Raw genomic sequence first — 17,299 nt, 5'->3', positions numbered from 1 at the left:
TATATATGATATATTATATATATGAGATTTTATATATATATATATAAAATCTTAGCTAAATGAAGAAAGGAAAAATAAGTTACTGTGACCTTCTGTAAAATAAGACCAAATTGAGAGGAAATGTCCTCATATCTTATATTCATTAGATAGATATTTTTAATCATGCCAAAATTTGATGCATGAATTAACATTATTTGGGAGAAGTGGAGATTTTTATTTTTAAAGAAAGATCCTCAGTGAGACAATAAATTTGGAATTTTCTTAAAATTTAAAAACTGTAGCAAGGTATAAATTCTAGAAGGATTAAAACATTTTTAGTATGATCATTTAGATATGACCTAATGAATTATAAAAATCAGAAAAAAAATCTAGTTCTCTATAGCTTTATTGTAAATTCAATGGAACTTATTTTATAGAGTCCTTGGGGGGATTGAAGAAGACTGCCTCCAGTTAAAATTTAAGATATGAGGTTCTGAGGTGTAAGAGAGTTGCATTTTTATTTTAATTTCTTTATCTTTTTTATGTATGGAAAAATTGGGCTTCCAATGTTTTCAAAGTCAGACCGTGCAGTTAGAAATGGTACAGCTGATATTTGAATTCAGGCTCTTTATTTCAAAAGACATTGTTTTTCACTTTATAAAGAAATTTTATAAATTTTAGCAGTATATTTTTCTGATAGCTGGGAGTAGGAAAGGAAAATGCTGCATGTTTCCCTCTGTAGGGTTTACTTCCTCTAAACTACATCATAATACCACTGTACTACTCATTTTGTATGACCCAAACATACTGCTTTAAGAAAAATCATTGACATTATTAATATATACTCTGCATCTGGCTCTTAAAACCATGTCCAGGATGAACTTCAGATGTGATATGATAGACAGTTAAACTAAAGGGGTTTTTACTTTCAGTAAATGACTGGACAAATTTAATAATTGAAAGATACTTTCCCAATTGGTACAATATATCTAAATCCATAGTGGAGAAAAATGTATTCATAGAAAGTCTATAGGCAGTGATAAGGGTTTGACATAACTTTTATGGAAACTGCTTCTGTCAAGAACAATTAGCCTCACAGGTTCCAGTATCATAAGCGCTCTTCCTCAGACAGGTGCTGATGGTACTTAAGACAGTGAGACATCTGGAGTTCCTACACAATTTTAAAAATGCATCTAATTTTGATATACATATACCAGAGTGACTTCAGGACTGAAAGTTAAGATATTGAGATTACATAAGTTTTTTTTTCCTCTCTCTCTCCTCTCTTTCCATCTCTCTCCTCTCTCTCTGTCTCTCTCTATCTTCTCTGTTTGTCTCATCTCTATCTCTATCTCCTCTGTCTTGCATGGTTTTTTACACATACAGTGCATTACAGAAAAGACATTATTGGATATCTGTTGTGTAGATATTAAATTTAGTAGTAAAATGTATAATAATAAAAAATTTCATTTATTTCTTGTCTACCCAGTAACCATTGTTTCTCAGTAGTATCCAAATTGGTGTTATGACCTTTTTCTCCACCAGCTCATACATACAAAGTAGGCAGTAAGTTCTGAGCAGACTCTGAAGATCATGTTACAGCCTCCATTTCTCACACAGTTGCCTTTAGATTTTCTGTAACTTGGTGATGAAAATCCCAGTGGCAATAGCAGTGGGTATCATTTGAGTGCTCTTCAACTGATTGATCTTATGTTAAATGCTGCCCCGAGAAGCAGATGCATTTATTATCTCCATAAAGGGAACATATTTGGTGAGGTTAAATGACTTCCTTATGTTCACATGTCTAAAAGATATCAGAGCTGCTATTCCAACTGCATCTTTTTGCTTATAAAACTCACATTCTTACTCCTTACACTGTGTATATCCTGAATGAGAACATGATTTTGAACACTGGATTCACAATTAGTAGTTGCATAATCTTGAGCAAGTTAACTACCTTTGCTGAGCTTCAATTTCTTAAACCACAGAATTGAGAAAATAATAGGGTCTAATTTATATGAGGTCCAAAGGAGATAATACATAAAATTTACTTAACAAGTTTCCCTTAGAATAATAATCACATTGCTCTTACTAGTTTTTCGCTTTGGTTTCCTAACTAACAGCAGATAGATTCTCTAGGCACATCACCAGTGCCGGAAATGGATCTAAATAAATATGGTAATATGGAGATTTTAAGAACTCAGATTAGAATCACTGAAGTATTTCTGGTTTTCCCTCCCCAGTCCAATGTATTTGTCTTTATTGGTGTTTTCCCTTGACAAATATTTACTGAAAGCTTAACGTGTGTTAAGGAGTTTTGGAGAATTGAGACAGAATGGCAAACATAAACCAAAGAAAAATTTCACTTTCTAGAGGCTTAAAAGTCTTGTAAGCTATGGGAAGGGATAGATTATTAAAAAGGCAGAGTCATAAACACCCACAGAGACATATTTCTGATGAAAGTGCTACAAAAGTAGAGTGTTGTACACAGTGAGAGCAGAAAAGCTGCAGGCTCAAATTTAGGGTAGGAAGTTAGAGGAAGATGAAGGTTTTATCTTCAACAAGCTTGATCAGGAGAAAAGTGTTTAGAAGCATGCACAAGCACAGTGAGGCAAGAAGCACCTTCAGGTTTTGAAGCAACAACAGTATCCTCTTCTAGCTAGAACAAAGTGAAGTATGAAAAATATAGTCAGCAAAGTGGTTGGAGGGCATGATACAAGCCCAACTCAAGCTGTATTTAATAAGCCATTTTGTAGAATTGAGGACTTATTCTAGGAATCATAATTAGGTCAGAGGCATGGCTTACCTTTTTTTTTAAAGAAGTCAAGGACTATCTTTTAGAGAATAAATTGGACAAGCGTTCAAGTAGACTTGCAAAAACCAATAAAGATGATATTTTGTTTGTCCTGAGCAAAAACATTGTTTTGAACAAGAGTGATGATAGAATGATAAAAATGACTAGATTGATAATTATTTAAGAATTTAAATTGATAAATCTAGATGGTACACTACATATAGTTTTGGAATGGATGATATAGTGTTCACACATTGCCATACTGAACCACTAACTGCTGTTAAAAGTTGGCTCTTAGGCTCACAATTTATTTCTTCTTTAAAGAAATATGAGACAAATCTCAGGTGTAATATACTATTCTTCATTCCTCAGACTCATAGTGTTTGGCCAATGCCTGCCTACCTCTAAAGGACTACCTCTTCTTTAACAGAATGTCGTGTGAACCTACTTTCCCATCTCAGTCTCTGTGTCCAGAGAACTTACAATGATCAATAAGACAGATGGTAAAACACAAAAGAGTTTCAAGATTATTCTCAATTTTTTCCCCAAACAAGTTTCCCATGTCCAGAAAATACAGTTGAGCATAGATGTGAGCTCAGTTTGGAATATATTTGCTTTAATACCGACATGAGCTAAACAAAGAGAGACATCAAGTCATTGCTTAGCCTTATAGGTTTTGAACCTCAAAAAGTTATGGTAATAAAATTAGGTTGTAAAGTTATCATAAAAAGTAAGTACAGCATAAAAATAAGAGAAAATAACATGAGAAAGGGGTCAACGACCCTCTCAAAGATTTGAAATTGTCAATGAGCCACTTGCTAACAGAATCTTGTCAATGGTCCTTTCATATTAAGGTTTAAGAAATTTACCCCTTTGATGTCTTTGATTGAGGAAACTCTGAAATGGTATGGAACAATTCTGGAGCCTTGCACTATGTACGGTACAAATTGTGTGAAAGCTTTTTGTTGTTTTCCTTAGGTGGCATATCAGCTGTGTCTGGTACTGATTCAGGTGGTAGAATCATTAGAAGTCTTTAAAGCGAATCAGAATATGAAATATGGAACTTCGGCTCTTCAGAAAACACCAGAAGCAAGACAGCTACATCGATCTTCTCTCATCCTTCTACCCTGAAGCTGGTCTTAAAACCTCATTTGATGGTTGCCTTTCCACACCTGGAAGAAAGAAGCTGAAGACACAGACACACCCAGGACAATCCTAACAAACAAACGTTGCTAAATTATGACACACTTGAGCTTTTCAGTCAGATTTCTCCCCACTCGGCCACTGTTTGTTAAATCTAAGCCTAAAAATACAGAAAATTAGCAACTTATTTGGATTTCTGTTTCCTTATGAAGTATACTGTATGTCCTAAAACGTCAATAAATGAATTTGCTTTTGTTTGCTAATTTGCCTTTTGTTTACAGGGCCCAGAGCCTGTATGTAGCCATGGTGAGGAAAAGTAATCTCTCATACTCTCAACTCTATATTTAAGCTAAATAACACCTCCTTATCTCCCATTTTAATAAAGTACGTAGAATCTAACTTTATTTCTAGTCAGTGCACAGAAAGTCAATGTGTCAAATTATACCAGATTACTGTCCTTTTTTCTGTGTACCAGCTTGTTACCCATGTCACACTATGTCATGAACCCTGAGACCATCATTTACTGCAAACTATTCCCTGACTCAGTGTATTGGCTTCCATTTCCCTCTCACCCTTGTTTTAATTTCAGAATCAAAAAGGATTTCTAAGCCTCAGCCTGAGCTGGTGCTACTGCCTGACCTATGATAAGCAGAAGCTTAGTTTTTAATCTGAAAATTTTTTTCTTCTAAAATGAATGTGGTAAAGGAATAAGGACAGCATTTCTTCTAGAATAAAGTGTGACTGGTGGCTTATTATCTGGACATAAGGTTTACAATCAAGCTAATTTTTTATACTAAAATGTTTATATGTACGTGGGATACAAAGGAAGACAGGAATTCAAATAATTTTTTGGCAGAATCACACTGTGCGAAATTAAAGAACATAAAAAAATAAAACATATAAAAGATCATTTTAAATGGAAGATAGAGTAACTCAAGAATTTGGTATTCTTGCATTTATGTATAATTTCAGGAGTCTCAGTTCCTAGGGCTTGCCAATTTTACACACCACTTAAGTGGGTGTAGAATTCTCTTTTTTCAGTGTAATTAGTAACATATCAATAACAATGAGGAGTTCTTTGGCTCTGTATAAAAAAGAATATTATGTAAAATTGCTCCTTAGTCACACTACATTTTTTATTTCAAGAAGTAATTTAAATTCTCTATAGGTAACAGGGGAAAAAAAGATGAACAAAAGTTTCTAAGTTGGGCCGATAGGAAGTAAAAGAGAGAGGAGGGGTGGGGTCTCTTTTCCATAATTACAGCAATTAGGACTGATGGCATTCCTTATTTGCCTTCTACTTCTCTTCTGTTTAATTATATGCAAGCCTACCTTCTATAGCCAGCATGCTTTTCTTGAAGCAAGGGACCCTGTGATATTCACAGTTATCTGCCTCAAAGCCAATTTCAATAGCTGGCGTGCAGAAGGAAAAATGTACAGTGAAATGTACATTCACATTAGTAGAAAAGCAAAGCAATGGTCAGAGGAAAAATAAGAAGCCAAGAAAGATGCAATGAGTAAAAGGAGGAAATAAGGGGAGGTAAGAGGGATATCAGCAAAGACACAGGAAAGACAGGAGGAAATGAACAAACCACAAGAGAGTGAAAGATACAGGGGAAGAAAGGGAAGTTGGTGGATTTGTCCTTCCCTAGATTTACAGCTGGTGTCCACCTTTATCAAAATGCAGGTATTGAAAGACATGGCACTGAATTTCTTACTACATACTGTGCTAAATCCTAGGTGACCTCTTATTTTTGGTACTAGAAGTTATAATTTCAGCAAATAGGTTTTATCCATTAACTCCCTTGCCCGCTTGATATAACCTGAGATTAAGTTAAATTTAAAGTCCAAGTGAGCTCAAAGGTGTAGGTGAAGGTTCTTGCTATTAGGTCTAACTGAATAATAGCTCTGCAAAATCCCAGCCGCATAAAACCCCTGCTCTGGCAGGCATAGCAACCTTGCCAGCTTCAGCTGCGATGGCTGACAGAAAGTTCACTGATTTTTCCACGGAGAATCTTGAAGCTTGCTGTTTGAGATGACATTTTTACAACTGTGTAGTTGAAAAGGGAAAATTTCAGTAATAGAGGAGCAAATGCCATCTTCCTTTCTCTCCTCTCTTCCTTCCTTTTTCCCTTTTCATTTACTTTCTCACCTTTTTCTTTGTCTTTCTTTCATTGATCACAATTTCATTAGAAACATTTTCTGGCCACAGTTTGAGGATGTAAGGATTAGGGGTTTACACTGACAGTTACTAAAACCATAACTCCCCAAATATATTATACATTCATGAGCAAAATGTGAAGTCCTAGGGGAGAGTGCAGTGACTCGTGATCTATGGCTTACAAGTGCTGTCGTTGGGAGAAGTTACAAAGGACTCTTCACAGAATTCGGCAAGTGATTTATTCCTGCTTAGGGATTTGGGCCTGCTCTATAGGCACATAAATTGAAACAAGCTGACGAATGGCTTCTAAACTTCAGCCCTGGTATCGCAGAAAGGTACTGTGTGTGCGGTGTATCTCTGAGAAAAGAGTCCCTGGCAGCAGGAGCTCTAAGAGCTGAGTGAGACAGTCATAAACTGAGGAGTGCAACAGCTGCTTAGGAACCTTGGTCTAGTACAGGTGGTGTTTCTGTTGGGGCTCAGAAAATGATGCCCCAAAGTCTGATGCTTCCACATGCTGAGCACTAGCTTCTACCTCAGAATCAAGGTCTCCTTCTCAGTACAGGGAAAAGCTTTCCACAAAAATTCCCTGGTATGCCTATAAAGCATTCCCATCATTTCCTTCCTTGCTGTGATTTTCCCTCTTTTACATGTAAATAAATGTTTGCCTTTTCTCCTAATCTGTTAGGCAGTATATTCCACTGAAAATTCAGAGGATAAAGGGGGAATATCCTTTTGCCTCTACATTTTTGTGCTGTTTTCTCACCTGTAACATGTAAGGAATAGCCAGGATTTCATGAATCTCAGCTGAGATGGCTGCTGACTGTGAAAATCAACAGTGACTTCTTCTGAGGTTAGCACACTTAAGATGGCTTGTCCCAAGATACGATTAACCATAGGACAGCCACCTACTCATCACAGGAGTGTGTTGGTGCCCAGTGACTAGTTATAAGCATATATAATTCGACTCAAGTGGCTGAAATAATTGTCTGAGAAAAACCACACAGTTATCATCTGTGCCCTCTGCCTTTCTATTCAATGGCTGATTTACATTCAGTAGATATTTAGTGAATATCTAATGTGTGTTGCACTGTGAAATCTTTGAATGAGGAACACTGGTATGATCACACGGGACAAAATATCCTTTCTTTGATATGTTCATTCTGGAAGGAATGTTCAAAAATTAAAAGAAAACAAAATAAAACCCAAGAAACTAGAATAGTACAATCTAGAGCAGGAATATAATTACTAAGTGTTAAAAAAAATAAAGCTAGAAAGGGCTGCTTCTGTGTTTGCACTGTGGCTATAAAAGGATACACAGGGTAGGCCCTGGCATGTCAATGCTCAAGTTAGTGAAAGTATCAGGCATGTCAGCAGAGGTGGTACGCAGGCCAGAAAGACCCTGACGTAGGATGCATGGGGGCATGTGGGGAACAGTGGAGAGGATATTTACCTCTGACCTGAATACCTGTAGGTGGAGAAGAAAGAGAACAGAAAGTTCAAGAAGGGCTATGCTCATTTTTGGTTTTTGAGGAATGTGAAAGACTTTTTCAAATGGCACGGTTGGCCTGTTTGAAGGCTTTCTAGCTTTAGATAATAATCCTATTGTTATTATAATAAACTGCACAAAGCTGTACAGCTGGAAATTGTGAATTTATTTCGGTAAAATCAGGAAACTAAAAAAAGGCATAGCGAAGGGCTTGGCTGATCTGTTAGAGGAAAGGAAGGTGGGCTCAAATCACAGCAGCTGCTCATCCCCCTTAAAGAGCAAACTGGATTTGATTGGAACTTGGGTGATGGAGTGAAGAGTTCAGATTTGTATTTTAGAAATATCACTTACTAAATTAATATCACTTGGCGAAGTTTGACATGCAGAGAAAGGATGTAGGTGGAGAATCACTTGCTCCTGTACCTACATGGTTCAAATGACTTGAAGACTACCCACAGAAAGAGCTGACATGTACCCAATTAATAGCGCTGTAATCAATCCTGCTGATTGCAATCAAAATAGTGATATTTAACTATTAGTAATTGTTTATATTTTGTTGAGTGAGGAGGGAGGAGATGCTTCAACAAGTATTTTATCCTATGCTTATGAAAAATAAACTGATGAGCTGTAATCTCAAGCTATATAAAAAACTATAATGATGGGAAGGAAATTTCTACTGCATATGAAATAAAATAAAAATTGCACTTGTCATATGATTACTATTTTAGCTGCATACATTTGTGTGTATAAATATACTACACACATACGAAGAAAATGTCCATAGATAACGGGATAATGGGCTGTTTCTGTTTTGATTTCACATTCCTTCAGGTTGTCAAAAAATTTCTTCTTTATATTCTGTGTGTGGAAATATATATTTAAAAAAATACATAAAACTATATTTCATTCTTCAGAGCAGAATGAATTTCAGAGACCAGAATTGCATAAAGCTCTCTAGGCTATAGGAAAAGAAAATTATTGTCAGAATTTCAAAATGGCTGCCTAGGTATTATAGAAATAAAGCAGTATAACTCAATTTAAGATTTCTTAGAACATGTTTTGATTCACCAAGGCTCTTCATTTTCAAGTGGCAATTTTTATCTGTTTCAAGAGCAGTTTATATAATTTATATATATAATTTATATAGTACAACTGGTGGGTGGATCTAGGGAAACAAAGCAAAATTTTAGGAATCTAACTCTGAAGTCACACAGTGTTCTTATTTTACTTCGTTGTGTGGTTTTCCAGCTTGCTTTCTACTTCCTGTGTGAATTTTTTTTTTCCTCAGACATTCCTTTCCTGATAAAGCTTACCAGTTCTAGTGGGAAAAAACGAGTAAACAAGCAAGCAAACACACACACACACACACACCAATCCCAAGACAAAGATGAATCTCCTAGAATTATTTATTAATGTCAGTAATGACCCTGTTTAGTTTGAATAACCTGTATACCTTTTATTGTACCAGGTACTATTTCTCACTATTTATGTGATAATGGGGGATGGAATGGTGAATATGTAGACCTGAAAATTTGCGGTGGAAAAGAGCTCTGTAATTAACATCTGGTAATCTAAGCAACTCTGCTGAAGATAAATAACAATATGTAATATGACAGCCACTGTTAACTCCTATTATGTTGTTCTTAAACCCTGTATCATTTTTATTGTTTTTGCTTTGTTTTATCTTTGTCTATGTTGTTGGTATTTTGCTATTGTTCTTTTTTTATTATTCTCTTTAAAATTGCAAAAAAAAGTTATGTGGACAATAGCTACATAGCAATCTGCAGTCAGTTTTGTACTTTTGTTGGGGCTATTCCTGGAAGAGCCAAAACACATAGGTCATAAGCATATACAAGTGAAAATGGAGAGTTTTATGATCAAATAAGCTTCTTATGTGTAGGTATGTGATTGCACACAATGTTTCAGAATCTCTTATGCTAATCTGAACCTGGAGTAAATCCTGAGTGGTAAGAAAGAACTGGTGGGGGCTGGGGACTTAGCTCAGCAGTACAGCGCCTGCCTAGCAAGCGCAAGGTCATGAGTTCGATTCCCCATACCGGGGGAAAAAAAAAAAAAAAGAACTTGGGGACTGGTGTTCATGGTCATAGACTTTCTTATCCTTTCTCTTTCTTTGATTATATTTTATGGTTACTTACCTTCTCAGAAGCAAGCAGTGGCTGCTGGGTAAAAGCTCTGAGATTGTAAATATAATTTCAAATCTAGTCCTTTGTGTTAAGCTTGCCATAAGTATATTAAACAGAAGTAAACTATTTCCTTACGGAAACAAGTGGATATACACAACTAAATTATTTTTGGGACCATTCTCTGAACACAAGATAGGTATTGTTATGTATATGAGAAGAGACATAATTTGTTGATTAAATATCATCAATTTCAATATCATGGCAAAATGACAAATACTGTCAGAATAATGTAAATGCTAATATATTTTCCAGGAAGAGCTTTCATTTCTAGCTTTCTAGAAAACTCCAGTTCATGTGGTAAATGGTTTAAATTCCTGTATTGATTTTTTCAAAACACAAGGTAAACATCATCAAAATGCAATCTGATAAAAAACGAAAACTAAACTTTGTTTTTAGGTTTCTTTGCACATTTTTTCCTACAATAGAACACATACAGTTGAAATTTTGAGGGGTATATTACGTATGTGTCACAGTTCCTTATGATGAATGTGATCATTACGCATATCTAAACGGTCCCAATAAACAAAATTAATTATTAAAAAGAGGCAATGGAGATAAAATTTAAAAAATAAACTTTGACATAACTATAATAAATAGAAAGCTGAACTTACTTATATTTGAGACTATATATTTAATTATGTACTTTTTCAAAATAATGTGTAAACTATATTTAATTGGAGAGTATCATTTAGAATTTATATTAATAAAAGCATAGAATTTTGAGATCTGGGAAGGCTGAGTATTTACACATATTCTGACATTTACTATTTCTTTGGTCTCAAATGCTCTATGCTTCAGTTTTTGAATGTTTAAATAGGAATAAAACCGTACTTTCCTCATGTGATTTTGTGAGATTCTGCTATAAAATCCTTACTGTGCTGCTGTCTGTGTGGCAATGCTCTGAATATTTTACTGACATCAAGAGGCATTTCTCATTTGTAAGGTGAAGGAACAGGTCCGTATTTTCCCCTGGGTGCACCCTTCAAAATTAAATTTGTGACTTTAATTCAGTCTGTATTTTTCAGAAAGAGGTTATTTTGGACGTATTTGAAAATTATCTTTTGTGAATCTGTCATGAATTTGACAAAGTGGAGTTGAATGCAGGAGCCAGCAAACTTTGTTTTTTTCTGTACAGAGGCAGACAGCAAATACTGTAGGTTTTCTGGACTTTACACGCTGGGTCACAAACACTCAGGTCTGCGGTTATGGGACAGTAACACTGTAGAAAACATATTCATGAATGGGAATGCCTGCATTCTGATCAAGTTTTGAGAATGAAAACAAGCAATTGGGTAGATTTGGGGCCTGCTGAAAACTGACTTTGTAATATTACTAATGCTTTCATGAATGATACTGTGGGGAGCCCTCATAAATAAATGTTATCCATTTTCCTTTCAACTATCCTTTTTCCTGTAATTACTAAAGGAATATTTCTGTATTTTTAATACTTTTTTCAAATAACTGTGGGAAAAATCTTTCCATTTTGTGCAGTTATCTTTTCTGACATTTAAGAACTTCAGGAAACATTATTGCTTCCCACTTTTCTGATATCAGCATGGTCGTTGAAGGTTGCTGATTCCTGTACAGTCCTAGTACAAGCATGGTTCTCTCATGATCAATCTCTGGGTGCAACTATAGCCAGGTTTAGTGCATTCACTCTCTTTACTTTAAATCTTAAACTTATTTCACCGAGATGAATAAGTTATTTCTTATTGCTTTAGGGAAACTGAGAGAGAAATTAGGGAAACCACACACTTCATAATAGCACCCCAAAAAATGAAATACTTAGGAATCAATCTAACAAAAGAAGCAAAAGATCTATATGTTGAAAATTACAGTACTCTGAAAAAGGAGATTGAAGGGCCAGGTATATAACTTAGCAGCATAAACTCCTGCCTGGCAAGCACAAGGTCCTGAGTTCAATTCCTAGTACCCAAAAAGACTTAAAAAAAAAAAAAAAAAAAGAGACTGAAGAGGATTTCAGAAAATGGAAAGATACTCCTTGCCCATGGATAAAAAGCACTGACATTCTGAAAATGGCCACATTCACAAAACTTTTATATACATTTGATGCAATCCCAATTAAAGTACCATTAGCATACCTCACAGATCTAGAGAAAACATTCCTAAAATTCATCTAGAACCCCAAGAGACCTAGAATAGCAAAGCCAGTCTTGGGCAAGAAAGACAAAGCAGGAGGTATCATAATCCCTAACTTGAAATTATACTACAAAGCTACTGTGTTAAAATGGTACTGGCAAAAACACAGACCTGAGGATCACTGAAATAGATGAGAAGAAGCAAACATTACTACAATCACAGTCAGCCACCTTATCTTTGACAAAGTGGCCAAATATGTTCACTGGAAGAAAGACAGCCTATTTAATAAATGGTGCTGGAAAAACTGGCGTTTGTCATGCTAAAGACTAAAACTAGACCCATGTCTATCATCATGCACTAAAGTCAAAATGGATCAAAGATTTAACTATTAAAATGGAAACACTAAGTCTACTGCAAGAGAAAGGAGATGGAAATCTTGAAGACATAAGGATAGGCAAAGAGTTCTTGAACAAAATAAAAATGGCATAGGAAATACTTGAAAGAATCAACAGCTAGGATCTCATTTTATTAAAAAGTTTTTGCACATCAAAAGAAATCACCAACAGAGTGAAAAGAAAACCCACAAACTGAGAAAAATTTTAGCCAACTGTCCCTTAGACAAAGGACTTCCATCTAAAACACATAAAGATTTTAAAAAAATCAGAACCCCAAATTCAAAGACCCAATCCAAAAATGGGCATTTGAGATGAATATACACTTTTCAGAGGAAGAAATACAAATGGCACTTAAAAGTAAGAAAAAAATGTTCAACATCATTGTTCATCTAATAAATGCAAGCTAAAACAAAACTGAGATTCCATCTCACCCCAGAAAGAATGACTATCATCAATAAATCAACCAATAACAAATACTGATGAGGCTGTAGGGAAAAAGGAACTCTTCTCCACTGTTGGTGGGAGTGTTGACTGATACAACCACAGTGGAAATCAGTATGCAGATTCCTCAAAAAACTAGGACTAGAGGTCCCATTTGACACAGTTATTCTCCTTCTGGGTATCTTCTCAGAAGAATTAAAAACATCATACCACAGTGATATGTGTGTGCCCATGTTTATAGCAGCATAATTTGTAATAGCGAAATCTTGGAAACAACCCAAATACCCATCAACTGTGGAATGGATAAAAAAAGTGATATTTTTATACAATGGAGTATTACTTGGCTATAAAGAAAGATAAATGTGAGGCTTTTATATGTAAGTGGATGCAAGTAGAGACCCTGCTCAGAAGTGAAATAAATCAGACTCACATGTGTAAATATCATATTGTCTCCATAGTGTAAGAAACTGAAAGATTAAATAAGATCCAAAAGGTACAATAGATATTGTGAAAGTGAAAGAAACTGCTCAAAAGGAGAGTATAACTGAGATGGGGGAAAGGAGAAAAAAGGAAGGAATATATACATGATAGCTAAGATAATTGTGCTACTAATTTCTATTAGCTCACTGAAAGTAACAGTTAGTGTTTATATTTTTTTATCACTTTTACAGGCGTACATTTGGTAATCTGAGCAACTATTTTGAATATAACAATATACGATATAATAACCATTGTTAATTTTCTATCAACTTGTTTTGGAATTCTGCATCATTTTATTTTTTATTATCTTTAAAATTAAAAAAATGGTCCTTCATACATCCATTGCATAATAATTTTATGGTGTAGCCACTTAAATACTTAAGTAGCAAAGCCCTCCAGTGGCTTTGTAAAAAACTTTGGCAACCAAACTTTTATGCTTTCAGCATGTAAGAGCCTGCTCCTTCACATACCTAAGCAATCATTATATACACCCAGAACTGTTGGAAGAAATTGGAGGGCCCTGAGCACCTACCTCGATGTACTGGAGTTTCAGAAGGCATTGTTCACTCCTTTGTTATTCTCTGACTTACCTGTGTCATAATTCCAAGAAATTGGCCTCTTTTCCTTCTCTGAGCCCCATTAAATTCAGTTCAGAAAGCCATGACTTCCTCTACCAGTTGTTCACTTATGACTCATGCAAATCCCAAATTCTCAGTGGTCTTCCCTGACCACTCTATCCAGAGCATCCCTTCCTGCCTCCCTGTCATGCTCCTTTTTTTTTGGTTTCATTTTACAAGAAAGCAATTATTGCTACTTTGATGTTATGTTTTATAATTATTTGCTTGTTTATTTATACACCTTCCCCATGTGATTGTGTAAAGACAGACTGGCCAAAGGAAAAACTTTTTTTCTGTTGTGTGGCTTAGTACTTGGCATGGAGCAGATTTTCCATAAACGTGTTGAGAGAAAAAGTAAAAAACCTGTTTATTGGTGAAGTAGCTATTTGTGTCCTCAATTAGTGATGAAGAAAATAATATTTTTGATGTATAAATGAGGTGGTGAAGATCAGACCATGTAGATAATTGCTCAGGCTTCTAGACTCTTAATCCTTAAAATCTTCCACTGTGTAGTCTAGACCACCCCATTCCCACTATGAGGGGGGTCGGTGGTGGATCCGTGGACAGTGGGTGGGAAGCAAAAGAAGGGAGCTGAGTGTGGTATAATGAGTTCAGAGGAAGAAGAGGTGGTCTTCTGAGCAGAGCAGAGTTGGACGTGAAGCTTGTGTACTCGGAATCATCACACCAGCTGTATCTTCCCCGATGCCTGCTGCTTCCTATCCTATTCAGAAAGAGGCACATTGATATCTTGTGACCAAAAAGTGAGCAATATAAAAGTTGTTTGGTGGAATAAAAATATGAAATGATCTACAATTCCAAGTAACAAATTCATTTTTCAAAATTTACTTTGCAAGATGTAGAGCGGGTATTTAACAGTGTCTATTACAACACATCATAAAATACCTCCTAGTTAGGGAATATACTGACAGTGTAAAACCCACATATAAAGCATTTTGTGGTTCTACTTTTCAATGATCTACCAGTGAAATGAAATAGTTTATGGACACAATGATTTATAGTAGGTTTCTCTAATTTCATGGGCCATCTCAAACTGCTTTAATAACTAACCAGGGCCTGCCACTCTCTGCTAGTCAGGCGGCAACTTAAGACGAGGACATAGTCCTCAGCACTCAGCACCTCAGCACTGAACATAAGTAGAGAAAACTTGGTCACGTCTGTCCTAAATTTCTTTCATGCTCAGATGTCTATGCTCAAGTTCTCCTTAGCTGTTTTTGCTGTTGTAGTTCTGTGAATGAACTGGACTCTATTGTCTTTGAGCCTTGGACTGTATTTTCACTCTAGCCTCTCAACTCCCCCTAAACTTCTGTTCCTCATCTATCCTGCTTTAATTTGAGGTTTCTGCTTCAATATAATTTTACCTGTCTTAAATTGTTTCAGCAGCTACAGGAGAATCCCTAGTTCTTTTAGCACAATGTTCGTCACTTATTGATAACTGGATGTTGAATTGTGTTCTTCCACCTATAAGCTCTGTAAAGACAAAGACCACATCTACTGCTGCTCAGCACATGACAGAACATAGCAGAAATATCTGCTGGTGGATGAATAACGGAATGTAAATTGATAAGTTAAATTCTGAGAGACCTTTAAGCTAAAAGAGTTTATATTTTGAGAAGATTTGAGAGTTTATATAGAGTAGTAACTTTTTAGAAGGATTACTTTAGGTAGGGGTAGGAGTTTACCACTTATTAAAGCAAAAGAGCATCTATGAGTAAAAAGAAAGTAGTTGTAAAAAATATGTATGGCCAATATCATTTGAAAAGATTCTTTGTGGAGCAAAATGATTTCCAAAAGATAGGATATAAAGGATATGCAAAAGCCTTGGGACCTGAGGTACACAGGAGGATTGCAAGTTCAAGGTGAGTCTGCACAATTTAACAACTTAGAGACCTTGACTTAAAATAAAAATAAATGAAGGAAGAAAGACAGGAGAGGAGAAAAATGGGTTGTGGATGTATATCAGTGGAAAGGCCCTGGGTTCAATTTTCAGTAAAACAACAACGACAACATCAACAAAACAAAACGAAGCAATAAGAAAAAAATAACAAAAAACCACAAACAAAAAACAGACTGACAAAGCATCACAGACCACAGGAGTTTTACATCAGCTAATGGGTGTTACAGGAACAAGAACATCTAGTAAAAAAAAAATTAAATAAATTTTGTTATTGCACGATTTTTTCATAGCCTTTTGCTGTACAGTTGCAATACATTGGTACTACATCAATGCATTTTACCATGAAGTTATAGTGTATGTGGAGACTTTTCATTGTTTGCTGGTAGCATACTCTTTTACTTCCATGTCTGAGTATCAGAAAATATTGATGCTAACAGAAGGAATACTGCAAATCAATGGTGAATGCAGTGTTTTCTAACTGGGCTGATTTACCCCATTCCCACCTACCTGAGGACATTTGGCAATATCTGAAGGTATTCTGAGTCACCCTAACTGTGCATTTCTGGGTGTCACTCATTTCTAGTGAATAGAGGTCAGAGGGGCTGTTGAAAACCCTACAAAGCAGGAAACAGCCCCACAACAAATAATTATCCTGACTAATATATTAATAGTATCAAAATTGGCAAAATTTAGTCCATTAGAAAGAATTAAACTCATATAAAACATGAGAGTTACGTGTTTTTTCTGCTGAATAACTTAAATTTCAAGCAACTTAATGTTTCTGGAACCCAGGTGATGTACTGGAAAAGTAGAAATGAAATTACTTAATTTGGACAATAAAGTTATCTTCAAAAGATCGTACATATACAAAAGTGAAATATCTGTCACAGAAGTCACTTAATAAGAAAACTTAATAAGTGAAAAACATGGAAGTTAGATGGCATTGGTGTTTTCTTTTTCCCCACTGTCCCTTTATCTCTTTAATTCTGGTGAAAAACCAGATTTGACGATTCAGATCGTGTGTTCTCTAAGGAAACATCGGTAGAGTTTTCCCAGGCTGGTTGATAGACAGGATCTTATGCTTCTAGACACAGTTAAGATTCAGAGAATGGGTAGATGATCAAAACAGTGACAATAGGGCCTTTCTCAAGGGCTCCTAAAATGATTGATAGAAAATAATAGTCCTCATCCTTTGTCAAAGACTATGCAGAAGTTGTCCTGGATACGAGTTAAGATCCGTATCTATCTTTTTATCGATACGCTATGCAATATATTTATGTAATCTGTATCTCTAGTTATACACATCCTCACATATATAGTTAATGATGTTTGAGTAGAAATGTGTTACCCATTAGGTACATAACAAATATTTGTTAAATATATGAATGGTCAAACTTTAAGAATAATGAAGAAATTCAGAAAATAATAAAGGCTCTGTCACATATACAACGTTTACTTATAAATTTTTAGAGGCTAGGTATTTCATTTGTTATTAGTGAAAGAAAATGAGGCAATAGTTATTTAAATGTTTAATTAAAAATGTTTCGGGGCTGGGGATTTAGCTCACCGGCAAAACACCTGCCT

The 17,299-nt window shown here is 35.4% G+C and overlaps 1 protein-coding gene and 1 long non-coding RNA gene across 2 annotated transcripts in view; one reads left to right on the top strand and one right to left on the bottom strand.

The window, feature by feature from the left end:
* The window catches only part of LOC102014688, a 7,562-nt gene extending 3,383 nt beyond the window's left edge, over positions 1 to 4,179 (top strand). The window contains exon 2 of the long non-coding RNA XR_261048.1: positions 3,752 to 4,179. This is a non-coding gene — a long non-coding RNA (uncharacterized LOC102014688). The remainder of the gene's footprint in view (positions 1 to 3,751) is intronic.
* Positions 1 to 17,299, bottom strand: part of Lrrtm4 (leucine rich repeat transmembrane neuronal 4) — a 670,466-nt gene that overhangs the window by 469,556 nt on the left and 183,611 nt on the right. The gene's annotated exons all lie outside the window — the stretch shown is intronic.

This window comes from Chinchilla lanigera, unplaced genomic scaffold (genome assembly GCF_000276665.1).
Source record: "Chinchilla lanigera isolate Chin_1 unplaced genomic scaffold, ChiLan1.0 scaffold00023, whole genome shotgun sequence".
NCBI classification, from domain to species: domain Eukaryota; kingdom Metazoa; phylum Chordata; class Mammalia; order Rodentia; family Chinchillidae; genus Chinchilla; species Chinchilla lanigera.
This window is presented reverse-complemented; position numbering and strand designations above follow the sequence as displayed.